Source organism: Falco peregrinus, chromosome 2, assembly GCF_023634155.1.
Source record: "Falco peregrinus isolate bFalPer1 chromosome 2, bFalPer1.pri, whole genome shotgun sequence".
Taxonomy (NCBI): Eukaryota; Metazoa; Chordata; class Aves; order Falconiformes; family Falconidae; genus Falco; species Falco peregrinus.
In genome coordinates, this window is record NC_073722.1 from 6,251,076 (window position 1) to 6,269,907 (window position 18,832).

The following is an 18,832-nucleotide window of genomic DNA, read 5'->3' on the forward strand; positions in this document are numbered from 1 at the left end:
AGGTTCCGGAGGGAGAGGGCCCAGCCGGCAGCGCAGCCCCGGGGCGCCTGATGGCAGCGCGGGCGGCCCGGCGGGGTGCGGCGGCCCGCTGGGGCTGGACCCCTTCTCTCCCTCTGGGAGCCAGCGCGGGCCTCGTCGCCCCCCCGCTCCCTGCCGCCGCACTGCTGCCCCGTTCTCGCAGTGCCCGGCCCCGGCCCGTTCCAGGCGGGGTGCCGTTGCCGGGCGGAGCAGTGCGGCGGGAGGCGCGGCGGGGCGGCCGAGCCCCCGGCAGCGGGGCTCCCCGGCGGGGCACGCCGGCCCTCAGCGGGGTTCCCCGGCGGTGGCGCCTCCCGGCTGCCCAGGCACCGCGGCCCGGCCCGGCCCCGCCGGCGGGACGGGGCGCATCGCGCTCCCCGCCTGGCACCGCCGCCGTCGTGAGCGGCCCTCGGGCTGTGCCACCGGTGGAGCCCGACGAGCCGTCGGAAGCGCGGCCCTTGGTGTGGGCGAAAGCAGCGCTTGCTCCGTGGAGAGCTTCGGAGGGGCTCTGTGAAGCCCCCTCCACCCGCGACAAGAAAGCGAGCGCTTTCCCTTTGTTTCGGCTGCATGATATCAAGGGAGGGAAGGATCTTCATTAGAAGTCGCTCCCCTTGGAGCTGGCTGCATTATTTATGATAAGGCGCTTTTCCATTAACTGTTGGATCAAGGTCTTTATGATTACTAAATAGCCCTTCATTTTAGCACGGCTCTGTGTGGTTTCGTATACCAGGTATTTATTGTGGAGTACACACTGAATATATCCATATGATACAACTGTGATTTAGGGCCCTTCAAGGAGCATCCCAAGATTCTTTGTAGGAACAAAATGAAAAATGAAATAAGTTCAGTTGGTATACTGAAGAGCTTAGAAAAACAAGTCTGTCTGCTTTTGAAAACCAGTAGAACAAGTTTGAAGAACCTTTGGAAGCAGTGAATTACAAATTTGCAAAGCAATTGGGAGTGGGGGAGAAACAGAAATCAGAGTACTAAGAAAAAGTTATGCAGTTATTTTGATGGGTGGGGGGGGGGGGCGGGGGGCAGTGTTTAAGCTTTCTTGGTTGGGTTTTTTTAACCATACACTTTAGGCAGATAGTCTTCTCTAGACCTTTTTTACCCGCACCCCCAACCCCCAGCTGTACCACCCTTCCATTTTGAAAAATTGTGGAAACTGAAGACTTCCACATTTATATATCCAAAGCTATAACAAGTTCCAAAAGACTTCAAACTGTAAAAATATTTTCTTCTTTTTTTTTTTTTTTTTTTTTTTTTTTTTTTCTTTTAACAGGAAGGAATAGAGAGAGATAAAATTTGGATTGATGGAATTGCAGGTCTGGTCAGCTGAGTTGGCTAGAGACAAAGCAGAGGCTGACAGAGGGAAAGAAAATGTCAAAAAACCCACAAGAGATAATTGCATATTCAACACGTGAAGTAGACCTTAGGCACAAACATTAGACTGGTAGGTGATCAGGACAAACAAAAGAATGAAATTGGACAATGGTGAGACCCAAGAGAAAGTGCAGCTTCTGCTTTTCTGGTGACCAGGACAGAAGTGAAACCCCAATTTACATGAAAAGGTGCTGTCAGATTTCACAACATCTGATATGAATATACCCCAACAGCAGGAGGAATAATAGCATGGTTTGCTAAAATCAGAGAGATTTAAATGTAATCACAATGGAGTTCCAGATAATAATTGTAAAAATACTAACCTTTCCATGCTATGAGGTAAAACCTACAACTGAACAGATGACAGTAATTTGATTTTAACATGAGACAGAGGACACAAAATAAGTACCCCAACGAAACTTAACTTGCGGGTACTGTATCTGAGCAAAGCTTCCCTTTAGGTTATCGCTTCTACAGCTAACGTAAGCAGTATTATGTATGTGTGGGAATGGCATGGGGAAGGAGAAGAGGGGGTGGGAGGGGGGAATAAAAGTAGGAAAAAAATGCAGCAGGCCTACAATATAATTACACTCTTGTCACTGGTGGGATTTTTAGTCTTTTTCAAAAGAAGGTAAAATATTGCAAGAGCCAAAGTATGATCTGCACAATTCTTTCCAAAAGGATGTACGTACCACCTAAAGGGGAAAGTTGGTAGTGGCCTTGTGTTGACCTCCGAAAATTCTATTGGGAAGCAAAAGCATATAGACATTTTTGATGATAAATATTTATTTATATTTTAAACCAAAAGAATAAACCCACAAAAAACAACAAACCTAAAAAAACTTCAAAGGGTTAGAAAAATGAGATTGTCAGGAACTGAGAGGCACAGCCGCTTAGGCTGGGGTCTTTCATCTGTACACAAACTTAAGACCCTGAAATCAGCCTTCAAAAGCGAGGAAGGCATTTTGTTATCAAGTTTATTTGCATAATACCTCCTATATATAACATGACAGCCTACATGACATGATCCTTGTGAATTATTATAGCTAAGGGTCAGATACTACTGATATAATTGTGCAATGTTGTAGTTAATGAGATATCAGGATAAGAACCAAACCTTATTTTGTGGTTTTGTATAACTTAGTTTGACACAGATAGCAAACCAATGATGATATAATTGGATGCAACCTTGCAGGCTACAAGACTGACAGATAAGACCTAAGAGACACAAAGATGATGAAACCATTCAAAGTTTCCTATCTGAAAAAAAACCACAAAACCCTCTCTCTTCTTTCACCTTCAGTAGTCTGAAGCTGTAGCAAACTTCCTGCTTAACCTGAGCCACGCTGAAGTACCTGGTTTCAAAATATGATGGGAGGTTTGTATCATGCGTGAGTTTAGGTATGGTTTTATAGCTAAATACTGGTTAAAGCTAAGAAAATGGGAAGGAACGTTTAGTAAAAAGTTTACACAAAAAGTTGTAACGTTATGAAGTCTACACTGATACTGAAAAACCTGAGGGGGTGGGTTAAACAAAAACCTGTTATGCTGCATGATTTGTCATATCTTTTTCAGATTATTAGAAAAGACTATTACGCGTTTTTCAGTTGTTTTTAACAGTTTCAGTATGATGTGATTTGGATATGAAAGCAGTCGGTCCTGGTGGGCAAGAGAACTCAATTGATTACAAGGAGAAAGACAGCATGAGACTGGTACGTAAAGTCATCAAAATCTGAGCCACCATATGAAAACGTAAACTTTTGTTCGCTGTGTATGTAGTTTGGAGCACTGTTACCAGTTTGTCTCTTCTATTTCGTGCATGACTGGGATCCGCTGCGGGTCCCACGGTCCAGGTGTGCACACCTTCCACCAGTTCGGAGCCAGCTTTGCACGCAAAGGGAGCAGAGCTGCAAATCCTTGCAAGCTTGTAACGCCTTTGGTAAAGCTTTTGGTAGGCAGTGATTCACATCCAAAACTAAATGCTTTGCAAGGGTGGGCCTGAGGTGTGATTATCTATTTAAACATGTAGTAGTCATTTTAACTACTTTTCTAACTTTAAGTTACCAATTCTCATGCATAATTATGTATTAATTCAGATACTTTCATTCTCTGACAGGTAAAATTAGTGAAGTTGATGGTAAATAAAGATAGTGTAGACTTAGTATAACGTAAGAACATTAACATAAAAAATTTATAATTTCCCAAGCAAATTGTGGAAGTCTTATCACATGAAATATTTAGACAAAGGCATGTCTCTGATACTGATGTTTCAGGTCTCAGTCCCAAATCTAGGGTGAGATGCACTTTCATCTTGGGCCTCTCAGTATCATGTAAGATGCTTCCACAAAACCATCTGGAAGTCCTATACGTGAGCAGCTGGTGTCCAGGCTGGTATCCATGGCAGTGTCTGTGGGTCCCTTTCCTCAGGACTGCCACTCCACTGGTTGCTTCTTGAGCCTAGGGAGATGCCTGTGGTTGCTCTGTCCCCCATACAGAGCTCTTCACCTCTCCTTACCGAACTTCAGAAGGTCGCTGTTGGTCTGGTTTTGAAGTTCAACAGGCTCCCTCTGGACTGAAGCTTGCTGTTTGCCATGCCGGCAACTTCTCTTGTGAGGCGCAGTGCCCTCCACAAGTTGCACTGTGTCATCATCCAGGCTAGCGGTGAATATAATGGAAAACATCAGGCCCCAGTATTGACCTTGGAGGCCCCCACAAGTCACTGGCTGCCACATGGATGTTGTGCTGCTGATCCACAACACGGATGTTGTGGATTCTCTGAACCAAGCCCTGCAGTTTCCGACCCACCCAATCATCCATTCCTCCAGGCCATAGTTCCTCAGCTCCTAAATGAAAATGCTACGGGGGGTGTCAAAAGCCTTGCCAGGGTTTGGTTAGGTCATATTCATCATTTGCCGACCACCCACACAGTCAGCTGTGCTGGCAAAGCACAGTGTGCCTGACTTTGTCACATGCTTGGGAATGGGCTCCAAAGCAGATGTGCTTCAGGAGCTCCTCAGAAACTGAGGTGAGGCTGACCATGGAGTTCCCTGCATCATTCTCCTTGCCTTTTTTAAAAAGGAACATAATGCTGGGTTGGTTTGTTGGTGTGTTGGTTGGTTGTTTTTTTTCCCTCTCATTTTCAGGGACTTCCCCTCACCGTTGTGATTTTCAGTAGATGAAGGCAATAGTGTTCTTTTACATAAGAATATAGCTAGGAAGTATAATAGTTCCTTTCAGCTCCTTCCTCAAGCAGTCCTCATTACCCAGTAATTTGGGTGAAAGTACTATCTATCCCATCTATTGAAACTGGATCTCTGTGAACAAAGGATGCAAGAATGATTGAGCTGAAGCAAAATTAAACAAAAGATCCTGGATGCGATAATGTGGTGGCAGGAACATTTGGCCAGGAGAGGAGGGAGCTGTATTCTCATTTGCCCCTGAAAAGGAAATTGTTCCCATTTCCAGGCTGACAGCATTAATTTCTAGGTCATTACAGAAATGCCACCACAACATATTCTAGTTGCACTTTGGTGGCAAATGGTTGCTGTGCTTTGGGTTGAAAAAGCAATTATCTGCTCCTTGATAAACAAGGGCCCGGATCCGTGCCCTCTTTCAAACAGCAGCATCTCTCCTGTAGCCACAGAAAAGGGAAGAAGAGGTTTGCGTCCACGTATCCTCATCCTTTGTGCAAATACGTACGTGCATTGAATCCCCCAGCAGTGGTGGATGGTCATTTTGTAGCTTACAAGTGGAATTAAGACAAACTCAAAAGACCTGCTGCCCGTGCCTGGAAGAGATGGTGGGTGGGAAGGGGGGCAGGTGGGGAGAGGAGCCCACGCTGCCTGGCTTAAGGCACTTATCGGCTGGCAGCTCACCCTCCTCTGCAGCACAGGAGCAAAGAGGCAGGGTGGGCAGGCCTACCCGAGCTGGAGTATCAGCAAGAAGTAATGCATCGAAGTGCAGCCAAGCCAGGCTGCCAAAACCAGAGCAGAGCACAGCAGCAGTATTGCAGATACCATAATTGTGTGAACGCCTGATAGCTTAGATATCTTTTCTGTCAACGTGTAGTTATAACTGTGTTTATATCTACTACTACGTGATACTATCATCCTAGTAGTACAATTGCTCATCACTGCTATGCTGTCAAGAAAAACGCTTCTCCAGATGGCTGGTCAAAATAGGAGCCCAGTTTAAATGCTCTGCATTGCTTCTGAAGTAGCCTTTTTCTTCCTCTCTCTTGACATGAGAGCACCATCCTCGCAGTGTAGGCACCGGATTGCACACTAAATCTAGCCAGCAGTCTAGGAGACACTTTTATGCCTCTTGGGCAAAAGGCCAGGTGTTGGCTTTCAAGATTTTCTAGGATATCTTTTTATAAAAAATATATATACACACTAATATGCTTCTGCACAGAACTAGGAAGAGACAAATCTATTTAATAACTGATACTAATTTTCTGACAATTATTGGGCATGGGTTTAGCTGGGTGTCTGGAAAATACATTGGAATTTTTAGGCAGCTAACCAAAAAAAAATCCAAAACGATTGCTTTTAGCGTCGAAGAAATGGATGCTGATGTAGTGCTCTGGAGTGCTATAGTCTGTCCAGCCTGTGTCATTCTAACCTTGAATACTGCTGTGTATACAGGAACATGAATATACTTCAGCTTTCTCCTACTTTGAAGTAACGTGTTACCCAGTATTTGTGCAATATGAATTACAGTGTAACATTACCATTCTGTTTAATCACAGTTGACAATGCACAGGTCTGGTCAAAATTAATAGTGAAGTATAATATTCTGGAAAACAGGTACTGCAGTTGATAACTAGCTCTGTTGGATGAAAATGTATAAGGAACTGGGAAGAATTTGAATGTTGTTAAATGATGGGATGAAAATGCCTATGCACTGGAAAAAAATCTGCAGCAGTAAGCCATAAGAGAAAAAGTCACTTTGATTTAGTTACATGAGTGGGATCAGAAATTCATTCAACATCATTCTCAGACCAGGTATGAAAAAGATGAACAGTTGCCTAAGAATATAATACATATATGAGTAATCAGAATTGCTACAATAACAAAAGACTTTATGCTGGTGCAAGATTTTGTATAAGCTTAGTGAAATCTAACAACAAACTTAATGTGAGAAATGAATCAGCTGTAAACTTTGGGAAATTTTGTGTACAAATAGTTTAAGAGCATCCTATATGTTCCTCATTTAGTCTCACTGTTTTCATCAGTTTGCGTTGCAAGCAGTGTCTGAATGCTTGCCTTAACCTGCTCTGTGATCTTGAGCAGCTCACATCACCTTACCTGCTGCTTTTTCCCCGTCAGTACAATAGAAATAGAAAATCTTTCCTATCTCCTTTCTTATGCCTGGTCAAATGACAAGCTATAGCAAGATTTGCCAAAATATTTTGTACCACTTTAGTAACAGAAGGTAGCCATAAACTTGCTCTAGCTGGCTAAGTTTGGCTGATGTGTCATCGAATCAGCGTGAGCTATTGAGGCTAAACCATAAGTAATAAATAACCAAATGTATATGGTGGTCCTGTGTATGGTCTTACAAACTTCTACCTAACCTTATAGCAGCTCATAAGCTTTTGTGCGACAAGGCATGCTGATATACTATAAAGAGTCAATTTAACTCATTTTCTCTCCATGAGTTTATCCTGTCTCAAGGCAGTTTCTTGTTATTTGTGAAGTCATGCATTTTAAACACTCTGCTGCAATCCTTGTGCAGGCAGGCTGCTCATTTGCCAGAAACCCCCAGGTCAGTAAGCACTTGCTGTTACACTTCTGTGTTTCTTCTGAATTTGTGGGTGCTCTGTAACTCATCATTTCAGGACTGAGATAGTAACAGGATTTAATTTCCCCCATCCTTTTAAATAAATTTCACCCCAACAGGGAGCAGCCTGCTCCATCTGAAGCTGGGTAGATGTTCTACTAGTCATTGCACTAGCTGCAAGACTACTACATCTATCAAATGCAAATGTCGTTTTATCTATAAGCTAAGCTTCCAGCGTTATCAGCATCTTTGAAAATAGTATGGAATGCAATCATGCCCATCTTTATTCCTTAACATAAGGCATGCTTAAAATAGCAAGTACAGATCATCCTTTCTTATGGGGAGACTCAAGTAATGCCAAGCATATACAACAGCTCAGCGAGAGCACTGGAGGAGCAAGGAGCAGAAGAGCTCAAAGCTGTTGGTGGCCCTTGGCCAGCAGCATTGCTCCTCGGGTCACAGGGCAGCTCAGGCGTTTGCCCTACCCAGGCTAAGGCAGGGAAGAAGAGGGTGAAACACTGCTTCAGCATCTTCCCTCACTGCACCGAGGTCTATTTGAAAAGTCATACCCATTGCTTGTAGATTTATTTTTGTGCTTACAAAGTTAGTAACTACAAATGATCAGCCTAATCCTAACAAAACTAACTTTTTTTTTTGGCAGACTGGGGCCACTAGAGTGTTATAGACACTCAGAAAATGAAATTATTAATGACAAATTGAATCAACAGGGATAAAGATACAAGACTTTTTTTGTTTAATCTGTTTCACTGCATCTATGAAATCACTTGATTTAGTCCTTTTCTAACACCTTTCTAAACAGAGAAAATACATAGCGAGATGATGTATTTTTAGACTGTATTTTGGATACATTTGCTTAGATTAATTGCAGATCACCTTGATCTAGAAGAGGAAGCTAAAAAATATTCCTAGAAGTGTCCTATTAGACTTTGAAAATAAAATAAAAACCAAATTAATGTCAATTGAAAAACAGTATTTGCATTTTGTGTGGGAATTAATTTAGTTTGATCATTAACGTCCTTTGATAAGCAGAATTTCATTCACTTCCTCTAAATAAGAAACTTGCTCTATTTTCCATCTTCCAGACTATCTATTCTAATGGATTTTACAAATCCAAAATTATTCCTTTTATAAAGGGAATAAAAAGGAAATAATCAAATTATGTTTCCTCACACAACACATTAAAATAATTCAAAATTGTAGGCACATACTAGAAGAGAAGACTCGTAAAGCAACTAGCTTTTCCACTTGCTATTTTCCAACGTGACAAAAATCAAGAATTTTTTTATGGGCTAAAATGTAGTTTGCCATGTCATAATAGTAAAAAAAAAAAGATTTTTCTGCACCTACCAAACACAGAAGTCACATGGTTTACTTACACTTTACAAGCTGAAGGTGACTCAGGAGAGATTCAGAAAGTACATAAAGTTGATTCAGGGCAGATACTAACTTTGGATATTAAAGGTATTTGTAGAAATTCACAAACCCCACTGTTCTCCAAAGGGCAGTGCCTGCAGATACGTAGATAGCATCAGTGAAGATGGATATAGAGCTGCATTAAACACTGCAGCACGAAATAGAAAATGTGGGTAGCTTTCCTCCACAGAACAGCAGTCAGAGCTGGAGAATGTTCTTTTCTGTGCCTGTGAAGCATGCAGTAATCCACTGCAACCTAAACAGCAGAGGTAATATAAATAACAGCAACAACTTCCAGAAATACCCTCTTTCACAGTAACTGGCCAAAACTTCTTTTAAATTGACAGATACAGATTTTTCCAAAGTAGTTTGGATTTCAGTGGCGTTTGTTTTGGACCAGTGTACTGGGAACCTGGAAAACAAACGTCGTGATGGCTTTGAAACAGCTCTTCAGCAGCACCGAGTGTGATGATACATTACTGGATATCTTACTGTTTCACTATTAACCATCTCCTGCTGTTCAGCATGCGTTGCCAAATACCCTACCTTTTCTGCACTGCATTAGCACGCTGTAGAAATCCAAACTGAAGTAAAAATCCAGGCCACATCTTTAAAGCTCCTAAGGTTTGGGTACGGGTTGTTTCCATGAGTGCCTCATCTTCATAAAATCCTGTTAACACTCTTAGGCGGACAATGAAATTGAAACCTGTGAGAAGAGGTGAAGATCTGGCTTATGCAGCAGATGGTTTATGGCAATGGTTTATGGCTATGGAATACACTGCCCGAAAGGATTAAACGATATTTAGATGTAGAGCAAGGTTCGCCTCATAATTTTAGCTTTCTCTTGAAAGCAAGCCTCCAAAAAAGTCTGAAAAAGGTACAAATGGAGTTGAGGTTAAAAGAGGGGGGAAAAAAAAAAGCATGAATTTGACAATACGGTTCCTCTGAAAAAATTAACACTAGTCTGTGCTGAAAGTGGCATATTAAACTAAACAAGTTACCAGCCTGACCTATTCAGCTCCTTATAGGTGAATTCCTGTGATCCTAAATGTGCAGGAAAACTGGGAAAAAGTGCAAAGTCCCCTGTGTTACACAGTCATAAGCAGCAGACAAGGGCAAAAGATAAGTTGTCTTTGCTGGCTCTACTGAGTCTTGACAAGAACACTCCAGTACCTGGGTGCTGGATGTGCTGAGAAACATTAAGAGTTGGCACGCAGGACCTTGAAGTTGAGGATTTAGCAGGAAAAAAAAATAATAGAAGGATTTAAATGGATTAAGTGGGTGATGAGACTCAGGCAGAAGGAGGTGGAGATAACTTTAGCTGTCTGGTAAATGAGAAGAGGGAGAGGTGATAAATGGAGCCTGAAGCCTCCACAGATTAAATTATCTGGGAGGAAGGCAGGTGTGAATTACTGGAAAGGCACAGGGAGCGAAGGGATTTCTCTGTCTGCTGGCGTAAGGCAGGTTCCCCTTCAGCTGACACTGTCACGGTGGTGGAAATGCTTGGAGCTGTGTCTACCCGCAGATGTATTATCTAAAGACTGGGGAATAATTCTCAGCGCAAGAGGAGCAAGAACTTTTAGCGTCCCACTAGAAACTCAATGAAGTGAAACAGAAGGGCAGCAGAAAGATCAACCTTGACATATATAGGAAAACGTCATTAGTTGCCGTGGAAAAGACAATCTTAGTATAAATGGAGAGGATTGAAAGCAGTCTGCAGAAAACCGAGGAAGCTGCCTATACAGCGGATAGACATGCTGAAAACGTTGCTAGAAATCAATTGCACATTCATGGCGTCAACAGGTTTTCAATCACATTGCCAAGAGTTTCATTCTAAAATCCTTTTGCGACTATTTTCAGATCGATCTGTATTTCTCAAGTGGTAAGAATCTGTCTGGTGGCTGTGACTCCATTATCGTACCTGCCATGTTTTGCCAGTTTTTAACGTGTTTATTTTCTTCCCCTTTGACCGCTAATCAAAAGGGTAATCACCACTGCCCTTAGAGTAAAACAAAATAAATAGATTAAAGCCAGGTGTATCAGGAGATCTGTCAGGTTTGGCAGAAAAATAGAAAATAAATTCAATGACTTTCTAATTAAGAATGATAAATTACATCCCTGTATTAAGCCACTATATTAAGTCCCATGTTAGACACTAATTAGTGTCATTGCCATAACAGAACAAAAAAAATAGTTGTTTCAGTCCTTTGACAAGCATTCCAGATTTCAGGAGTCACTGAAAGTCAGGTAGACACTTTCTACTTTGCAACAGCTTTTTAAGGAAAGTGAATAGTTAAGTGGCTGCTTTTCAAGGAGTTTTAGACTCATCTGTTGTTTTTTTCTTGCACTATATTCACAGCATTAAAATCAGTGGAAGAGGATTAAGTTTTTTACTACTAATTCGGAGTCTTATTAGTGGAGGTAATAGCATTCATGTGTATCAACTGCTTTATAATCCTATTGACACAAACTAAAGTCAGATGTGAGTAGTACACAGGTGCAGAGTGACCACAGCAGTTTTACCATCCAGCAAGTCTCTATGCTCTCGTTTAGTAGAAATATTTTTTTCAATCATTTCATACTTACATTTTCTTGTATTCAAGCCGTGCACCTTATCCACATGCATGGGCTGGTTATGTTCCTCAGCATTTTGACTGCATTTGACAACCCTCTCAACAGAAGGTTACAACCACTAAATCCTCTGCTAGCTTGTTAAGTAGCTAGCTTGATTTTTCTAAACAGTCCTTGAGATCCACCCACACCATGAAGAGTAATTCCCTGCAAATGAAATCAAATTATATTTAATCGGGGAATTTAATTATGCCATGGCAATAGGTATTTTTTGAATGCCATAGATTAGATGGATTAATCAGATGCTCAGGAGGTAGGCGGTTGATATTAATAAGGCAAAATTTGCTTGCACTGTATGTACAGACATTTCTGAAACTGCCAGCCAAATCAGAAAGGAAGGATTTGCATTTGTACTTTTAATGAGAAATAAATCAGTAGAAGCTGTGCAGTTAAAACAAAAGCAATCACCATTTTCAGCCAAGCAGAAGAGTGCAAAAACAGTATACATTTTTAATAAATACAGCTTCACTGGATGCTGACTGACACTTCAATATTACCTCACTATAAATGTATAATAATTAGTTGGGTACTTCAGCTTTCTGAGGAACATTATTAACTATATTAGAATTGCAGTCAACTCAGGAAATCAGATTCCTAAATATGCTGAAGCCGATGCGTGTTTTTATACACATCATCTGAGAAGGAGAAGGGGTAATGAACACAAGTACAGTTAGGACGATACAACACACATTTTAGGAACTTAGACACAGATTTTCCTTAGCTTATGCCTGAACTGGAACTTTTTCCAGCTCCACAACAGGGCAAGACCCCAGTATAAAAGCAGTGCCTGCCCTGGAAGCGGCACGCAGCCGGAGTGGGGAGGTGGCCCGAGGTGCCATGGGGAGAGTGCAGCAGCAGCAGCAGCCCTCATAGGTATGGTGTCAGGGCAATATGATATATAATTATATTCATGTTCTCATTATATAGCCAGATGACTCAGACACATGTTGCTGCCATTCCTAGGAGCATAAAAAAATTTGGACCACACCAGCCCCCACAAAAAAAAATAAAAAAAAAATTAAAAAAAGCTGTCATCACACTGGTTTGTAAGCAAGGCACATTGTCACCTTTATGAAAATATATTTCATTAAGAATAACATCAATGTGACATTTTCATTTAATCCTAATAACTGCATAATTATTAATTACAGCAGCTACAGAAGCAAAGTCCCAGGGAAGCGGAGATCTCAGTCATATCTTCACAGTTGCCAGGTACTTTTGCATTATTTAGCCAGGGGAAAAAAAACCCAAACCAAATAGCCATTATTTTTGAGAAACAGTCATCGTGAATACAGAAATTCTGCCATAGTCACTGGAGGTTCTTTCATGTCAGTCTTAAAAAAAAAAAAAAGCATTATATACATCTTTTCTTTTGTAAATGTTATGATCACACCTTGAAGTTGCCAATATATTGAACATACACATCAAACAATATTGTCAGCATCGGACTAAATCCTGCTGAGTTAATAAGTCAGCATGATTCTCATTATGAGTTACACAATTATATTATATTATTTATAACATCTATGCTAATTTAAATCTACTTTCTTCTGTTTAAGCAGTTGGTACTTCAAATATTTCATTTAAATTAGTGAAATAAGACTTTTGTTTTAATCAGATCTTTTTCAGATTGAGCTATGCTCATTGCAAATAGAGAAGCCAACTTTTAGCAAGTTGAGGGAGAAAAATTGAAATTGTCAACCACACAATATAACTTTTTATAGTTAGTTTTTCGAAATTACAGGATACTTTGAAAGGAAGAAGCATTTCCAATGCGTTTCAGAATTGTCAGTATTTACATCCATTTTTTTTTCCTTTTTGCTGCATTAAACAGATTGTATATTTAGAGTAGAAGCTGACACAGAGGGGATGATGTAGCTCCCAGTATTTCTCCCATACTGAAGTACAGAAGACAAAAATAAAAGTGGATAAAAAAATGGATTAAGCTACACTAATTGTGCTCAGTGTGGTGGCCTGAAAACGTATAAAGAGATACCGTAAGCACCATTTTTTATGAAGGTTTCACATTAAAATTGGCATTTTTAAGACCTCTTTGTGGAGTTAATTTTGAAAGATGGCAGCGATAGCCTGAAGTAACCTTCAGATAACTTTCAAACTTCACTTCTGTATTTTAGATAGAGCCACATTTCAGTAGCCTTTCTGCTTTAATCCTTGCTCACATGTCTAACTGCATGAATGGGTCATCTCACAGTCCTATTAGACTACCAGTGTCTTTAAAGCTGAACAATGAGGTTCACACATAAGGTTTGAATCTGGCTGTGTACCCTAAATAACTCTGTGCATATTTGCCTGTGGAGTAACATCTAGCATTGTGAGTATATACGTGTATTTGTGCCAGGGGAAGCTGTCTGCAGGCAGGCATTGAGTGCATGCTTATCTACCACACAAAGGTGTCTGTCTGCCTGTGAGAACCCAGGTTATTTCTGAAAGGATACCCATAGTGAAGATACCATGGGTCACTTAGACACCTATTAAAAATTTGATCCTTAGAGCTGAATATTTTTTTTTTTTTGGTATTAGGTATATGCAACTATTCAGATTCGTACTCAATAAATATATTCATACATAAAATACTATGAATCTTCATTGAAATTTAGAGTCCTTTAAAACTTCACTTGATACCGAATTTGTTCTTTCATGGTCTATTTACAATACAAATAGGAAAACTTTACAAAGCACTTGGTAAAGAAAAAAGATTAACCAGCAAATCTTTGCTTCAGAATGAGTGCCCCTTAACATACCCACAGCAGGTTGCAAATTTGAGAAACATTTATGGACTAGCACTGAGTAAACATCAATACTCCTTTGTTAAGTCGATGCTGGTCAATGTGTTCATCTGTGGAAAATGCTGGAGATATGCGTTGTAGCATGGCAAAGTGCAGCAGCATCGGGAACAAAGACATCTTTAAGAAACATGGGACTAGAAAGGCTGTGAGTGCTCTTAGGGGTCTAGACAAGCATTTTGATGAGTTAAAGAGAAGGCAAACACAGGAATACCTGGGAAGGTGTTTTTTATGGTCATTAAATGACAAGCAGGTGTGCTACAAGGATGTCTGTGTAAAAGCACTGTACCAAGGCTATTAATGTACCAAAGGTCTTTAGAGTTAGAAAACTGAGAGGGGAGAAGTTAGGAAACCTTCATAGGGAAATGTGAAGTCTGTCCTAAAGGACATGAACAGATTTGCAAAGCTTTGTTCTAAAGCTCAAAAAACATGGTTAATAATAGTAAGTAACAAGACACTGGAATGGAAGAATTTAATTACAATGCCAATTATACACTCTGTAAAGAGTTCTGGGACATGGAAGACAGCATAGCAAAAAGGAGGACAGTGTAAGCTTTAATTAAACTCTGAACATCGAACTGGCCTTCCAAATCAAGCATTATTTCTAGGAGGCAAGGACAAGTGCAGAGCTATGTAAACGTGTGAACAGAATTTTGGGTTACAGCCCTGCAGCTTTCTCAGAGGAAAATACTTTGACAGATGCCGAGTGGGACTACTTCTTATGTTGAACCCAAAGGCAACCAAAAAAAGTTAAAATCACTTCATGGTATCCAAGAAAAATCTAAAAGTAGTCTTGATGTGTAAGGCTCTGAGTTTATTTTTTTTCCCCAGGTCTGGAGTGAAGTATGGGAAAGAAAACAGAGACTAACAGTCTGATTCAGATAAAACTTAAACACTACTCTGTGCAATTTAGGACAGTTTTCTTCCCATGCAAAGACCAATCCCCTTGCTCTTGTTACATACTTGGCCACAATTAAAGCATTGATCCAACTCTTTGTGCAGTTTAAACACATCTACATCCGTAAACATGAACAGGACCATGCTAACTTAACGTTAGCCAAGGATCTTAGTCCACTGCCTTTAGGGGTAAGTGGTCTGAACTGGCAATCTGCCAGAAGATCAGGAAGTATGCTCACTGTCTGCATGCAAAAAAATTGCTCCTGATCAGAGTTCTCCATGATAAACCATCACTGAGTCTTTTCCGGAGAGTTGACAAAAGCCTTTAGTCTTAAACTAAAACAACAGGTTCTTGGCAATGACATCTGAAAATGCCTATCATTTAAATGGTGGGAAAGGCAAAGTTGTGAAGGTTTGTTATTTGCTAGTCAATGCTTTGTATCTCACTTTCTTGGAGTAATACTTCTATTCAGTGTTTTTTGTGATCCTTGGCCTAGTATAAGGTGACACCACCACAGTCAGAAGTAGCCTGTGGTCCGTGGCTTGAGGACACCAGCCACAACAGGAGCAGACTTTGGATGATGAAGCAGATGAGCCTAAGACAAGACAAAATCGTTCTGGTGATGACAGCAGGAGACTGGACAGATCCCATGATACACACACATCCTAAATCCATCAGTTGCATGGTTAAACCTGTAGTAACAAGACGGACACTGACCATCAGTGAATGCAACAGAACTTAGGACAAAATAACTCGCAGTATTTCCTCAAGTCCACTGTGACTGGAACAGAAGAATCTTTATACCTCTTTTCTAGGCCTGGTCTGGAGCAAAGCCACCCTTGCACAGTGTCAGTGGTACAGCTGGTTATGACAAAAACACTTGTGAAAGGACAGTTCCGCCTCTGAACATGTCCAGCATCAGTTCTCAGACAGCCCCTCTAGGATGCAATGAAAGCTGTTTGGCACTTTCTGAATGGTTTGTAGGGGGTCAGAGAAATAAAACTTTTACACACACACACACACACTTCATTCTGTGAAGGTTATAAAAATGCGTACATTTAAAACCTTGCTAGGTCTGCACAAATTTATGGTCATTCATGAATATGAAGTATTTTAGGCATGTAGAGTGCTTAGTCACATTCTTAAAAATTCAGCTATCTGTAGTAATATGAACCTTCTGTTTCTTACTGATGTGAGTCCTGTCCCGTGTAAATAGCTGCATCCAGGAAAAAACCCAATCACCATTTATATACCTGCAGGTGACAAGTTAACTTCTATATTTAAGGGTACATATGTACTATCTAGCATCAGATAGTGGTACAGCAATGCTTGCTCACAATTTCATCATTTACTCATGTCTGGTTGGCTTCCCAGTGTATGTTTAATTCTTGGAGAGGAGGAATTATTTGACTGAACATAGATTTAGGGTTAGAAGACTCCACTTTTTCCAAGAAAGCATTGTATAACCCATTTAACTTTAGAAAAAAAATAATCGGGAAACCAGTCAGGTATTTCTATGGCACACTAAACTCTTCTTTCAAGCCTTGTTAGGTATTACTAGTTACTGGGAGAAGAGGCTTAGAATCAAACATCTGGAAGCAAATCAGCCACAACATTTCTGCAGCCTTTGAAGCAAAATGCATAGTCAGAGTGGAAGGCAGGGGAGAAAAATGAAACCTCAGAGAATTTCTAGTCATCAAAACCTCATACATTTAATTTGTCCCAGTTGTGCTGGTCTGCACAAACAGTGAGTAAACCACACTGAGGAATCCCCCACAGCTGACCACTACAGGTAATCACAGATATAATGTCACATCTCAATTACAGTGATATATCTTTCAGATCTTTATTTCTAATCATTTGATGGCAGAGATATTCTTGAACCTGCTATCTTCCACAAGCATTTTCCATTGTCTTTGGAAAAGTACTTTCTTTCAAACCTTTTTTTTTTTTACTGTAGGGGGACAGAGCTGTGATTCAAAGTTAGCGCCTCTGGTCAGAGCAATAGCTAGTATGTACCAGATCACTCTGAAGTGGCAGACCCATGTGCTTTAGCAAACGTGGAGTTTGATACTTTAATCAAGTAGCTAACTGTGCGTTAAAGCAACAGAAGGAGAAAAAATGGTTTCCTATGTCTTTGCTTTCTAATAAAAATGGAATAATCAAAGGTTTCCCCATCAACTTGGCATTCATGTTTCTCCCACATGAAGTATCTGGGGTTCAGTGCACACTATAGCCCTTCCTTCAGCACATAGGCTAGTACTTTATTTTGCTATTTCCACAGAACCTGCAAGAACTTTGCATTTCTAGGGCTATTAGTCTTCCATCAGATCTGATATCAAGCGACAAATGGATTCACAAGTGATGAATTAGGGACAGGCAGATGTATATACATACATGAAGATTGCCTGATTGCATGAGACATGCTTGTCTAACAAAGCCTCATTAGGAAGGTGGTACACGCTTTCCCTAAATATAGTTACTCCTTTCAAGGCAAGCAGCAAAACATACTCCCTAGTTCCAATGTAAATAATGTATCTGAAGCTAAGGCTAAAGCGGCATGTAATTACATATCAAACAACCATCCAGAGACACCTAATCTACAGCCATGGATAGGAGACCAATAGAAGCATTTAAAAGAGCACAAATTTAAGAATTGCTTCATTTTCTCCATTTGAAAATTAAAACATAACGCATTTGCTTTGAAATATTTTTTTAATGTGCCTCACTGTCTTGTCAAGGATTCCTAAGGTAAATGTCCTTAGATCTTTACATTTCCAAGACTTGAAGATCATACTTAAAACTTTTGATTACTTTTTCCCCTGAAGAACTGAATCCAGTTGTTACTGTGTAGCATGTGATTTAAGCCTCTATTATAACTATTAGAATAATAGAATCATTTAGGTTGGAAGGACCTGTAAGATCATCAAGTCCAACCGTTAACCCAGGACTGCCAAGCCCACCACTACACAGTGACCCTAAGCACCACATCTCTGCATTTTTTTTAAAACACTTCCAGGGATGGTGGTTCCACCACCTCCCTGGGCAGCCTGGTCCAATGCTTGACCACCCTTTCAGCGAAGAAGTTTTTCCTAATATCCAACATAAACCTCTCCTGTACAACTTAAGGCCATTTCCTCTTGTCCTGCTGCTTGTTATCTGGGAGAAATTAGATTTCTAACACCATTATTAGACATGCCAGCTTTTTTTGAAATAGTAACTAAACTGTAATTCTAATAAGTGCATCATATAGTGACATTATGTGAAATACAATGGTAAAATGAGCTTGCTAAATCATTTTAGGCGTTAGCTGTCATGTCAGGTTTTACTAGTACAGTTATACCCAGGTTTTTGAGGGGTAAAGGATGGGTAAAGACCACTTTCTGCCAAGGAAAAGCCCTTTCTTCCTCAGGAAAAGCCCTGTAAAGCTAAATAAGTAGGAATTCATAGAAATAGTTACACTTTTCTGCCTTGACCCTTTACATAACATGGGGGACAGTATTTCAGGCAGAATATTTGACATAAATTTTGTTACATTTAACTGAATAATTTAAAAAGAAATCTTTTATTCCCATTTATTTTAGTGCCTACAATTACCATTGCAGATAGCCTGGATTTTATGAATTTACATGCAGGGACAAATGATTTAATGCTACTATATGATGAAAATCCCTTTTCCAGGATGAAAAGAATCCCCAAGGAATAAAGTAAAAATCCCTTCCTTCTTTCCATTTATCCTGTCTTGTTCCTGCGGCAATATAAAGTTTCACTTTCCAAAAGTATGTCTGAGAATACCTATGATCACATAAGAAATGAATTAAGATTACATGCTCATATATGCTTTAGGAATTATGTATTTCCAGTACTTGAGGTCTTTTAT